The following is a 13,441-nucleotide window of genomic DNA, read 5'->3' as shown; positions in this document are numbered from 1 at the left end:
AGCAATTCCTTTGGGAGTAAGGAAGAAATGGTCTGCCTGCACCCAGCACCTTCCCAATCTTTCCTGGTTTTGTCACAGGATCCAGGACTCTTTATCAGAAGAAGGGGGATTTAGGTCTGATGAAAGTAGAGTGTCCCTGGTGGGCAGCAGTGGGCCAGTGGACGCCACGCTGGGTCTCTATGATGGGGAGGAGGTAGAAGCCAAAGGAAGCAGGGATTCTGCCCTGTCACCTCTGCTTGTCCTGGAGATGGCTCTCTCAGAGCACCAGGGAGCAGGACAGGACGGACTTGTCATCACCATCAGGGGTACGGCCACCCCCCGACCCCCTCCGTTTCCTGCTAATAATCCCCATCACGATTACCCTCTCTCTAGGGCAAGAACTGCAGACCTTTTGGTCTTTATTTCATATCACTTCTTACAATTTGATAGACCCCAAAAGGAATTCCATTGTTGTTTTAATCTGTACCTATTTGATCACTCTAAGAGTTAGACTTCTGTTGTTATTTAGCTATTTGTCCTTTTTCTTTGCAAGTGAATTATTCATGACCTTTGCTTTGATTTTTTTCCCTATAGTAATATTTATCTTTTCACTTTTGATGTTTTTGAGATTACATATTTAATATATAAATATTATTTATAATATTTCTTTTTTTTTTATAAAAGTGGAAACATTCTATATCTTTTAACCTAAAATTTGTTTAAAAAAATTCTATATTATAAACCAATTCTCAGATTCCTATGTCTCTTCTCTGTTTTGCAAACTCTTTCTTGTTGTCCTCACTTCAAGACTTCACCAAGAATTGGGGCGCCTGGGTGGCTCAGTTGGTTAGGCGTCTGATTTTGGCTCAGGTCATGATTTCATGGTCCTTCAGTTCGAGCCCTGCGTCAGGCTCTGTGCTGACAGTTCAGAGCCTGGAGCCTGCTTCGGATTCTGTGTCTCCCTCTCTCTCTGCCCCTCCCCTGCTCACGTTCTGTCTGTCTCTCTCTCAAAAATAAACACTAAAAAAAAAAGAGTTAAACAAGAATCTTCGATCACTCTTATATATTAATAAAACAGAGTCTCAGGGAGGAAACATAATTTCCCCAGATCCTTCAAAAGCTCAATAATCGGACAAAAGCCCCATGACAAAAATATTCTGATTCTGGAGGGTCTTCCTTCTCCATGCCACATGAATCAGACCTTGGCCCTTAAAGTCACCCTCCTGAGGCACACAAGCAAGGGTTGGTGACAGAGAAAGTGTAGGTCCAAAGAGAGTCAATGAAGGAAGAAAATTCAAATCAGTCCCTAGTGTGCCAGATGACCTTGGGGTGACTTGTTTGCCCTTTCTGGGCTCCCTGTTCTCATGCATGGAGTCATACTGTATGAAGGTCTTTGGGGCTTTGGGAGCCCCTAAAGTGACTGCTCCTCCAAAGTGAACACAGGGACCATGTCCGAAGATCCTCACTGCAGCAGTTTGCGTTGGTGAAAAGTTGGAAGCAATGACACATCCCCCGGTATGGGATGGGTTACACGCCCTGGATTGTTCATTGGTTCATCTCTTCACTCATTCATGGAATAGTTATTAACTACTGCCAGGCCCTGTTTTAGACATGGGAAGCATCCGTGAACAAAACAGACCAAGTCTCTTCTTGCTGGAGCTCACCTGGAGGGCGGGTCCACCCAGTCATGAGCTGTATCCCAGTTAGGGGACATGAGATGGATCCGTATGTCCTAGCACAGATGGGTCTCCAGGCCATAGGGCTGAGTGGTGGAAGCAAAGTATCAAGACCAGGGTGGGCTGATTCCTTGTATACAAACCCCCACCCTCTATAATATAGACAACTCTGCCCATCTTCTGTGGGTGAGCAGATATATATGAAAAGGTGCTAAGGGTGCTTTGGGGGGTGCATCCCCAAATGATGGCTTCTGGAAAGAGAAGCGAGGGTACCCTGGATTGAGGGTATCCAGGATTGAGGGTACCCTGTCTGGGCACTTTATCTGTATTTTTTTTTAACAAGGAAGATATACTCAAGTATTGTGTTAAATATATATATATATATATATATACACACACACACACATATATAATAAATATAAATAATACATATAATAAATATAAATAATATTATACATATATATACATATATATACATATATATGTATATGTAATATATAATATATATAATTATATTACATATATACATATATAATTATATATATATTTAAAGTTAAAATAAACTTAAGTTCAAAGAGAAGGAAAAGACAAAAAATACTTACAAGTTTCAGTTTCTCAGATTCCTTCAAAATCTAACATGCTCAGCCTTCAGAATCTACCTGAAGCTATAAAGCCTCTCGGTTCGGGGATCAGGGATTTAAAATTACACAAACCAGTGAATGGTACTGTCTGGATCCAAGGACAAGCTGGTGGCCGCCTCATCGAGGTGGAATCCAGCGTCCTGAGCCCCAGCTGGTTCCCTCGTAGTTACTTAGGATCCTGTCTCAGCATTGCTGGCAGGGAACACCTCCCCCGAGGATTATTTTACAAACGAGGGAACATAGGTCCAGAGGTGATTTCTTTTTCTTTTAAATTTATTGAATATATTTGACATACAGCATTGTGTAAGTTTTAGGGATACAAAACGTTAAGTGATTTTTTGTTTTGTTTTGTTTTGCCAAGGACTCAATTAATGCCCAGATTACAAAGCGGGAAGCAAGCATGTCCTGCCTCCAGATCGCGGGCCCGGTGTCCCAGGGGAGGGGGCAGGATGGGCTAGCGGGGGGGGGGGGGGGGGGGGTGGGGGGGGGGTGGGGACACCACCCTGCAGCCTCCCACTGGAAGCCCTAACGATGAGCCCTGGTGTCCAATACATGCTGAAAGGAAGCCTTGTCGACATGGAATGAGATCAAGGCAGTCAGGGGGTGCCGAAACCTCCTGTCGGGTCCAGCGTCTCCGCAAAGATAGGGACACTTCGGACGCCGCCCCCACCCCCTCCTCGAGCTCTCTCCACTCAAATTCCGCGGGGCTTTAGAATCCTTAGACTGTCTCCCGCTCCCAGGAAACCCCAGGCTTCTGTGGAGCCAGGAGACTGGCCATCCATCATCCTTATCTCTTGACTCTGGCGGCCCCAGGTCCCTGGCCTGGATGGGCCCAGGGGGCCAGGGGGGGTAGGGGCGGGGTGGGGCTGGGGGGGGGGGGGCTCGATAACAAGAAAAGCAGCTGTCCCCTGGGGGAACTTCAAAGTGCCTGGAGCTGAAATTTATGTGCAGAGTTGCTCACATTAGGGGTCACACGGCCATTCATCCCACAAATACTTCCTGAGCACCTACTATGTGCCAAGTGTTAGGCTCGGGGAATCTTGTGGGCCCAGAGATTTTGTTGTTTGTTGGGTTGCTATGTCTCAGTGAGCTAGGTTTGATGAATGGATCAGTTCATTAATTCATTAAGCATTTATTAAGGACCCACTATGTGCTGAAGGCTTCTGGGGACCCACGGCTGTTGGAACAGTTAGATGAACATGCCCCCTTCTGTGGGCAGGGTTTGAGTCCCCTCGTGTAGCGCTTCCGACCCTGGATTCAGGCAGACTGGGGCCAGTTACCAAACCTCGCTGGGTCTCAGCTTTCTTCGCTGTAAAACTGAGATAGTAATCACACCTATCCGTAGGGAGTGGGAGGAACAAAATGAAATAAGAAACTGTGGGTCAAAAGCCTAGCCCAAGCCTGGCAGATGGTCACTTTGTAACAAAACTGGCTGTTTTTATGGTTGCAGTTGACGGATACAATCACTCATTTATTATGCGTGTGTTGAGCCGCTATATACTGGGCAGTTGCTGGCAGGGCATCAGGCATGTTGGCCTCGGAGGGTTTGCAAGAGCCTCTAGCTCTCCCTCAGGTCTCTCCTCGGCTGAGGCCTCAAGGTATTCAAGAGGGGGTTCTGCGCGCGGCCCAGGAGACCCACTGACTCTGCAGCTACTCAAATCCTTTTCTCCTTAGACTCTAGAGGCCTTCCTTCTGCGGAGCTGAGATCTGCCTTTCTGAGATTTTCCCCACTAACGTCCTAGGTCTGTCATCTGGGCCTTACCCAAACTCTCAGAACCTCAGTTTATTCATCTGCAAAATGGAGCTACTCATAGTTCCTATCCCATTGGGTTATTGTGAGGATAAAATGACATAAAGATTAGGGGGCCTGTGTGGCTCAGTGGGTTAAGCATCCAATGCTCATGGTTTCAGCTCAGGTCATGACCTCACGGTTTGTGAGACTGAGTTCCGAGTCGGGCTCTGTGCTGACAGCACGGGTCCTGCTTGGGATTCTCTTTCTCTCCTACTCTCTCTGCCCGCCCCTTGCTCATGAACACACACACACTCTCTCTCAAAATAAATAAATAAACTTTAAAAAAATGAGATAAAATTGTAAAGCACTTGGCTCACGTCTATACAGTTAAGTCTTTAATAAGTGGTAGCCAATAACAATAAAAGAAGGACAGCCTTGGGAATCGATCAAACAGGAAGCAGGAGCAGTGGCAGGAGGAGGGGGAAGGAGTCAGAAAAGGTGTAAGGGCTATACTTTCTGGGGTGCCAAGCGGTTCTCAGTTCTCAGGGAACCTCAGTGTGGCAAGGGAGAGCACACAAGCTTTCCAAGGATGCTTCGTAGCTACGGAATTCACATAAACATGAGCAGAAAGGCACTTGGAGCTCATGTACGTTTCCACCCAGTGGGGGCGGAATTACGGCTTCCACTGCACAGATGAGCACAGGGAGGTGGCTCAAGAAGATGGATAGGTTTCCCAAGGTCGTGGAGCTAGGGCGAGCTGGCCTTCACCAGAGCCTCGTCCTCCTCTTCCTCCTGCCAGGACTGCAGGGGGAGCTCCCCATGGACTGTGCTGTGGGTCGAACTGTGTGCCCCACCCCCCAAATTCCTACGTTGAAATCCTAACCCCCAGTATCTCAGAATGTGACCACATTTGGAGACAGTGTCCTCACAGGAGTAAGGGAGTTAAAATGAGAGCATGAGGGTGGGCTCCCATCCAGGACTGGTGGCCTTATTACAAGGGGTAATTTGGACAGAGACACGCATGGAGGGAACGCGATGTGAACAGACAGGGAGAAGGCCTACAAGAGAGGCCTGGAATACACCTTTCCTGCACAACACCCACCCTGATTTTGGGTTTCCCAGCCCCCAGAACTGTGAGAGAATAAACTTCTGCTGTTGAAGCCACCCAGCGTGCGGGACTTTGTCACGCCAGCCCTACGGGCAGAGTGTGGAGGTCCCCCCAGACCGCATGTATGTGGTAAGGGCTGAAGAATTCCCTAAAGATGTCTGAACAGGCAGGGGCGAAGGTGTGAGCCGTCATCCCGACCCTCTCCAGAACCTGGGATGTTGGACAGAGCTGTGAGGCCAGCAAGGCCATGTCTGACCACAAGGCCAAGGCCTTGGGATTGATCTTCCTGCTTCTTGTGGCTGAGAACTGAAAATCCATTTTCCTGGTGACTTCCTCTGGAAATTGAGATCACTGCACCTGCTGCTGTCCTCTGAGAAGACCTACGAGGCTCACCCTGTTCTCCCTGGGACTGGGGGTTTGTCAAAGAATCTGGGAATTACTGAGCTGGCTACATTTCTTTCCTCCTCTCCTGTGATCTTTTTTCTCATTTTCCCTTCCTTCTCCCGCTTCACTCCTCCTGGACTCTGCTCTGCAGTATCCTCTCCACATACCACCCCAAGCCTGCTTCCTCCAACCCCCACTCCCCCCCAGGCTGCCCTCACCTGGTGGCACTCAGCAGGACAAGGGAGAGTCCAAAGCCCAAGGTTGCCTTGGAGACGAAGGCAGGAAAAGTCCACACTTGCAACTTTGGAGTTGAGAAGAAATTATCCAGAGCTGCTTTCTCCTCCCACCTTCCAGGGAGACTTGTTCTGGTCCCTGGCCTGGATACATTATTATATTTTGCTTTAATTGCATTAAAGCAAATGACTACGCCCCCTGTGGTTTGGATCAGGTCAAGGATCTGATAATCGATCCTGGCACAGTCTAGACAGGAGTCACTTTGAAGCTGTTTTTAGCAGGATGAGAACAAACAATTTTTCCAAAGTGGTCACATTAGGCAAACAGGCTGGTGGGTCATCTTTTTTGGAAGGGAGCATGTCCTGGCTCCAGGCTGCCTGCTCATGGACTCCCAGGCCCCTGGACCCCCTGGGAGGCAAAGGACTTAAGTAGAGATGTCATAGGCTTAGGCCTCCCACGATGTCAAACCCGGCCCAGGTGCCTGTCCCAAAAGCCAGTCCTGACTGCTGCCACTGGGCTCAGGCCTGAAAGGCAGCATAGAGCAGGGTGCTGTAGTGGGCCCAGGAGATGGAAGAAAGATAGAATCCACCCAGGACACTGCCAAAGGCCGACTCCTGTACTGCAAAACTATTCTCCTTCATCCAGAGGAAAGCCTCAGTGTGGTGCTAGCCTGTTCCCAACACCTCTCTAACGTTTGCTAACCTCCCCTTTTAACAAAGAGGGCAGGCCTAGCACTCTGCAGGGTGCTAAGATGGGCCCAGATTTGAATGACTTTCTTGCATTTATTTCCTACAGTTTCTTACAAATAAGACCAGTTTTCACTTGACGGGAAGTGAACCATTGTTCAAGCACAGTAAGACAGAGACCCTGAAGGTAGGAGCTGAAAGGGGACTTTGGGAGGCAGTGCTGGGTCTCTCCGTCTCTTTCTCTCTCATGCACACACACCTGATGCCAGTTCCTCACTCACCTGCTGTGTGACCTCTGGCAGACCCAGACCACTGTGCTCTCTGAGCCTCAGTTTCCCTGTGTAAGATGGAGTGGACAATGCTACCGCGAAGGTCACAGTGGGGATTTTCTGAGAGTGTATGTATGCAAAGCATCCAGATGGTACCTGGCATGGGGTCTGTGCTCTGCCTGCTGGCCTCGTTCCTTACAGGGGCCACAGTTCCCTTCGGCCATTCTCAGAGCCTTCGCTGGTCCCACAGTCAAAGCTGACTAAGCTCTGGGCTCTGTAGAAACAAAAGGAATCTGAAGCCTTCTGTCATGCTCTGGCTCGAGCTCCCTGGCCTTGGGCTTGTCTCATTCTCCCAGTAGCCTCAGTTTCCCCACTATCTTCAGAAGTTCTCATCAGATGATCCCTTGTAGCTCTGACATAACATTTTGAGCAGTCACCAGAGAGCGGCAGCTCCATGGTAGAAGGCTCTGTATTAGCACACATATCTCATGCTCCTCCGGGCCCACAGTCTTGGCCATGGCCCAGCAGCACTGGCCTCCCCTGGGAGCAGGTTAGAAATGCAGACTCTCAGGCCCAGCCCAGGACTCCTGAATCAGAATATGCATTTTAGCAAGCGCTTGAAAAGCTGTTTTATATACAGCCAGTCTGAAAGAAGAATATGAAAATGCTTTTATATCTTCAAATGTATTTGTATCTATGGTGAGGAATTTTTAAAAACAATGAACACGTAATTTTTTTTTTCAAAAACAATAAAGCCATTACGAAAAGGTTCAACTAACCCAGCTCAGTTTAGAGATGAAATGATTTATGTAAATCTGGCGAACAGCTTTTTCTGGGGAATTTTCTTTCTATGTAAATTCGGGTTGCCCACTTTTCATAGGTTCTTTGGCCTCCTCCCCACGAGTGTCTCCCTTCTGCCTGATTCCTGGAGGGCTGTGCGTGTGTGTGTGTGTGTGTGTGTGTGTGTGTGTGTGTGTGACTGTGTTTCGCAGCTGATCCACTGAGCAGAGACTTCAGCAAAGTCAGCAAAACCAGGATGGAAATAAACTGAATTCCTGGGGGTTCCAGGATGAGCTGCAGGAGCACGGGAAGCCAGGCCTCAGATAAACCGAAGCAGTGTGCATGGTCTGTGGATTAGTCAGGCATCCCAGCCTTCCAGCTGGGCCCATCCCCTCCAGGGCTTCCTGCCTCTCCCTTGGGCCTCCGAGCCTCCAACTAGGCTGAGTCCTCTGCGTCTCCTCAGCTCTGTAAGGAAAGCCCCAAACACTGGGCCGTCCATTTCAAGGAATTTATCCCCCAAAAGTGAGCACAATGTAGGCAAAGATCTTTGTTTAAGAATATTTATCACATACTACTGATAAGAGTGAAAAGCGAGAAAAAAAAAAATCCAAGTGTCCAAGAATAGGAAGCTGAAGTCACTTCGTGATGTAGTTTGATAGGGCAGGCAGTGCCTGGGAGCAGGTCAGCACTTACGCTCCTGAGTCAGCAGGTCCGGGCTTGAGTGATATTTTAGGCAAGTTATTTAGCCTCCCAAGCCTCAGTTTCCTTTGCTGTAAAATGGAGATGATCAGAATACGATATTCATTTTCTTGTTTTGAGGATTAAATGCGAACATGCATGGAAAATATTTAACACTGAGGCTGCTGCATGGTAAGCGCTTGGTACATGTTGGTTTACTGTGTTCCCGTTCAGATACAGAAAAATGGTGCCAATGAAGATTAATGACATGGAAACACATATGTGGTATGGTGAAAGTTAAGAAAGGAGATTATGACTCAGCACAATCCCCTTATAAGCATATGTGTAGGTACTCACATTTAAAGTGATACAGGGGCACCTGGGTGGCTCGGTCAGTTAAGCACCCGACTCCTGATTTCAGCTCAGGTCCTGAACTTGCGATTCTTGAGTTCGAGCCCTGTGTCGGACTCTGCGTGGACAGTGTGGAGCCTGCTTGGGATTCTCTCTCTCCCTCTCTCTCTCTCTGCCCCTCCCCCCTCAAAATAAATAAATGAACTTAAAAAAATAAAGTGATATGAACTAATAGCCACATAATGGAAATGTTGGAAAGAATGGCAAGTGGTTGGGCACCATGGAACTCTGTCTCATTTGTCAGGCTCACTCCCATCACCTCTGCCTGGGAATGACAGGGAAAATCAGGGTTGGACCCATCTGTGCTAAGGACCATAAAGACAAAACAAAAGTGGTGCAAACGGAGTGCTTCCTAGGAGCCGGGTATACTACTGGCAAATTTATTTTTCACAACCACCTATGAGGTGGATACTATTAATATTCCCATTTTATAGATGAGGAAACTGAGGCATAAAAAGGCTGAGTAATAATTAGCCCAAGGTCTCACAGCCAGAAAGTGGTTAAAGGATGGTTTCAAACCCAGATCTTAATCACTCTGATTAATCACCGTTATACCACCTCCTAGACATCTCATTTTACAAAGAAGGAAACTAAAGTCCAGAGAAGCAGAGCCTCTGGCCCAAGGCCACACAGCAAAGCAGGGGCAGAGCAAGAACTAGGACTAGGACATCCTGGGGCCCAGGCTTTGAGGCTCCGTTGTATCCCGGACTGTGGCCAGGGCACCTGGGCAGTTAGTGTTTGCCCTGCTCCACAGCCAGAGCTCTGGACGGTGGGGGAAATCCAGGTCCTTGGCAAGCAAAGGAGGCAAGCCATGAAACGCCTGTACCTTTGCCCTGGAGCACTAAGCCCCGCTTTAAATCCTGTGTAATTTAAGGCAAATGTAATCCATATGGCTCTGTTCATTTACACTTAAATCTTCAAAATATTGTGTTTTAAGAGCTGTTACTTACAAAGCCTTCAAAACCTGTTAAATAAGAGTCAGCTCCCCCATGCCTCCTTCCCACCCCCATCCCGACCCCAGGCCAGCCCCTCCCTGCACCCTCCGCTTCCCCCTTCTCAACTGGGCTCATACCCGCATATGGCCGGACTGCAAAGACACTCATTCAGACTTGGAAACCTGGATGTGGGCACAAGGAGGCCATCACCAGGGTTTCAGAGCAGCGTTGTTTATGGCCCCCCCGAGGTGGAAAACAATGGAAATGTCCATCCATGAGAGAAGGGATGAATAAGTTGTGGCAAATTCATACAATGTAATGCCATACAGCAGTAAGAACTAATAAACAAGACCCACACATGTCAAAATGGATGAATCTTGCCCACATATTATGGGGAGGGAAAACCACAATCAGTAAAAGAAAGTTATCTTATGTACTAAAAAGATCAAGTCCAGGGGCGCCTGGGTGGCTCAGTCGGTTAAGTGTCTGACTTCAGCTCAGGTCATGATCTCATGGTCTGTGGGTTCGAGCCCTGCGTTGGGCTCTGTGCTGACAGCTCAGAGCCTGGAGCCTGCTTCAGATTCTGTGTCTCCCTCTCTCTGCCCCTCCCCCACTCATGCTCTGTCTCTTTCCCTCTGTCTCAAAATAATAAATCAACATTAAAAATATTTTTTTTTAAGTTTGAGTCCATTTCACAGATGGTGGGAGCGGGGGGCGAAGGAAACAATTTAATATTTGTCAGCTATGTAACACTTATTGAAAGCTTACTTGCCAGGCTCTGCAGGAGATGTTAATACTATTTTCATTTCATAGGTGAGACAACTGAGGCTGGAAACTTCCTCAAGGTCATGCAGCTTGTAAACCACAAGGTCAGAATACAAACTGTGGCTTTTTGCCTCCCAGCTCACAGGCTAGATCACATGATGTTGAGGCAGGCATTGTTATTTGATCTTTACCCACAATTCTTTGAGTTTGGTTTCATTATTGCCAATTTTATAGATGAGGAAACTGAGGCTCTGAGTCATCAAGTGACCTGTTAATGGTTGTTCAGGGAGTTAATCCACAGAAACCAGACCAGGGAGCCTCTTGATTCCTTGTCCAGTGCTCTTTCCATACCAGCCCTTGTCTGGAGATCTGGGGCCGGTGGGAGAATATGACCATTTTTACTGTTACCTTCCAATTTTTTGAAGCTGTATGCAATGTGGTTACTTCCAAGGAGAATGAAGGCCCCAAAACCACCTCGGCCAGGTTTGGCGCACAGAGTCGTATGTAAAGGGAGAACCTCGTGGACCTTGGGTCTTGAAGCCAACTCCACTTTCATTCATGACCTGCCTCCTGTCCCTGCAACAAACAGATGGCACACTTAAATTGGGTGTTTTGAGGAGAATGTAAGAAAGAGATTATCCATAAATTTATGGGCGGGGTGTTGGAAAAGCAACAGTCATAGTGCAAGACTCTGGGGCTGGCAGAGAAGCAGGCTGTTACCACCTAGGTCTGGGGGGCAAAGGGAGCTGCTTCGAGCTGCAGCCATTTGTAGAAGGTGCAGCCAAGCCAGCAAGGAGGGACTTGAGGAAATATGTCCAGCCTCACGCTCCTCCTTCCCTCAGACCCCCAGCCAATACTCCTTTCAGCCAAATCCAACGGGAAATAGAAGGCAACGAGACTTGACGCAGTTCATACAGGTCAGCCTCTCAGGGCACAGAGGACCATGGGGAGAGCCAGAAGCTGAATCCAGAGGGACCAACAGAAGATAGTCACGCATTCCACAGTAAATATCGGCTTTCCTTCAGACCTGCACAGCCTGACCATTTCTTCCAACCTCCACAGGCCACCCCTGGTCCGAACCACTATCACCCCTTGGCTAGATTACTGCAGGAGATTCCTAGGTGGTCTTCCAGCTTCTATTGTCTGTTCTTAACAATCAGAGTGGTTCTTATAAATTGAAAGTCACACCATGTCACTCCTGTGCTCAAAATCTTCAAAGAGCAAAGGCCAGAGTCTTTACATAACCTCACAAGTTCCTGTATAACCTGGCATCCCCCCAATGCCCCCTTGACCTATTTTTCCCACTCCTCACTCTGCTGCAGCCACTCTGACTTCAGTCTTCTTTGATAGGTAGGGGGAGTTCCTGCTTTAGGGCCTTTGCCCATCCCTCCGCGTGGAATGTTCTTCCTCCTGTCTCCTTCACCTCTAATCAAGTCTAATCCTGCTCAGAGACCTACTCTGACCCTCCTTTGTAAGACTGCAAACTATTTTCCCATCTCTCACTACTACTCCTGGTCCCCATCATCTGCCTCTAGTCTTCTTTTCCCCAATCACTCAGCATCTTTGACCAGGCCCTATAAACTACCTATTTGTTATGTTTATTATCTGTCTCTCCCCACTAGAACATAGGCTCCATGAGCATGTATCTCCAGAACTTGGAAAATAGTAGGTATTCAATACGTAACCATTGGATGTTGTTGAATGATTACGATGAGGTTGAGGCAAGATCAGGCTTGGGATTTTCCAGTTAGAAAATGGGAGACGATGGGTAGAGACAGTGAGAAGATTAGTGGATCCTATATGAGGGGAAGTGGAAAAAAATGTCAACATGGAATTATCTGTTATATACCCGTTAAAAGTCGTGTGTTACCAACAGATATCAAGGGCCTGAACATCAAGGGCCTTTGACTTAGCAATTCCACTTTCAAGAATTTGTACTAAAGAACATATCCTAGATTTGGGGTAAAAATTTAGTCACAATGAAATTCTTCGCAGTGTTGTTTATGAGTGAAAAACTGAAACCAAAGTAGGTGTCTCGCCCTTCCCCCTAATTGTGGAATGTTTATCTAAACTATGTTACAGCCATCAGATGGAATACTATGCAAACATTAAATGTATTCATTGACTTGAAAATATGTTTCTGATAATTGCTCAGGGGAAAAACACATTACAAAACAGCATTACTGTCTAATCGTGTTTAAGTAAAATATATTTTATTGTCAACAGTCTGAAAAGCTATAATCTAAAATATTAATGGCACTTAGTCTTTGGATGACCACTATATGTGTATTTTATTTCCTTTTGTCTCTATTTTCTAACTTTGCTTCAAGGAATTTGGACTATTTATTTTTTAAACTACATTTATACTTTTTATTTTTTTTTTTAATTTTTTTAATGTTTATTCATTTTTGAGAGACAGGGAGAATGTAAGCAGGGGAGGGTCAGAGAGAGAGACAGAGGATTCCAAGCTGGCTCTGTGCTGACAGAAGAGAGTCAGATGTGGGGCTTGAACTCACAGACTGCGAGATCATGACCTGAGCTAAAGTCCAATGCTTCACTGACTGAGCCACCCAGGCACCCCATTTATACTTTTTAAACAGCACGTATTTATGAGTTCTTGGACAAATAACTTGACTTCCCTGGGCCTCAGTTTCCTCATATTTAAAAATAGAAATAAAAACAGCTTTGGGGAGGTAGGTGGGGGGATGGGTTAAACGGGTGATGGGTATTAAGGAGGATACTTGTTGTGATGAGCACTGGGTGTTATATATAAGTGATGAATCACTAAATTATACTCTGAATTATACCTGAAACTAATGTTACCCTATAGGTTAACTGGAATTTAAATAAGAACTTGAAATAAAAAAACAAAAACAGATATAAAAACGGCTTCAAATCCTTCCTGTTTCACAAGAGTGGTTCTTAGATGTGTACTGGAGGAACTGGCCAAAACTCTAAGAAAAGATGAAGAATTAAGAGAAGAAGGATTGAAAGGGAAAAGATAAAACTATCACCATTTGTAGTGACTACGTATTTTTAAAAAGTTTTTTAGCGTTTATTTTTGAGAGACAGGGTGTGAGTGGGGGAGGGGCAGAGAGCGAGGGAGACACAGAGGGAGAGGGAGGCACAGGCTGCAAGCGCCCTTGCAGTGACTATGTTTATT

The 13,441-nt window shown here is 46.7% G+C and overlaps 1 long non-coding RNA gene across 3 annotated transcripts in view; it reads right to left on the bottom strand.

Moving 5' to 3' along the window:
• Positions 1-13,441, bottom strand: part of LOC132680889 (uncharacterized) — a 42,348-nt gene that overhangs the window by 11,715 nt on the left and 17,192 nt on the right. For all 3 annotated transcript variants that reach the window (XR_009610745.3, XR_009610743.3, XR_009610744.3), the window contains exon 2: positions 10,687-10,854. This is a non-coding gene — a long non-coding RNA (uncharacterized LOC132680889). The remainder of the gene's footprint in view (positions 1-10,686; positions 10,855-13,441) is intronic.

The sequence above is a fragment of the Panthera onca genome, chromosome A1 (assembly GCF_046562875.1).
Source record: "Panthera onca isolate mPanOnc1 chromosome A1, mPanOnc1 haplotype 2, whole genome shotgun sequence".
Lineage (NCBI taxonomy): Eukaryota > Metazoa > Chordata > Mammalia > Carnivora > Felidae > Panthera > Panthera onca.
Note: the sequence above shows the minus strand (reverse complement) of the source record. Positions and strands in the feature narration are given on the sequence as shown.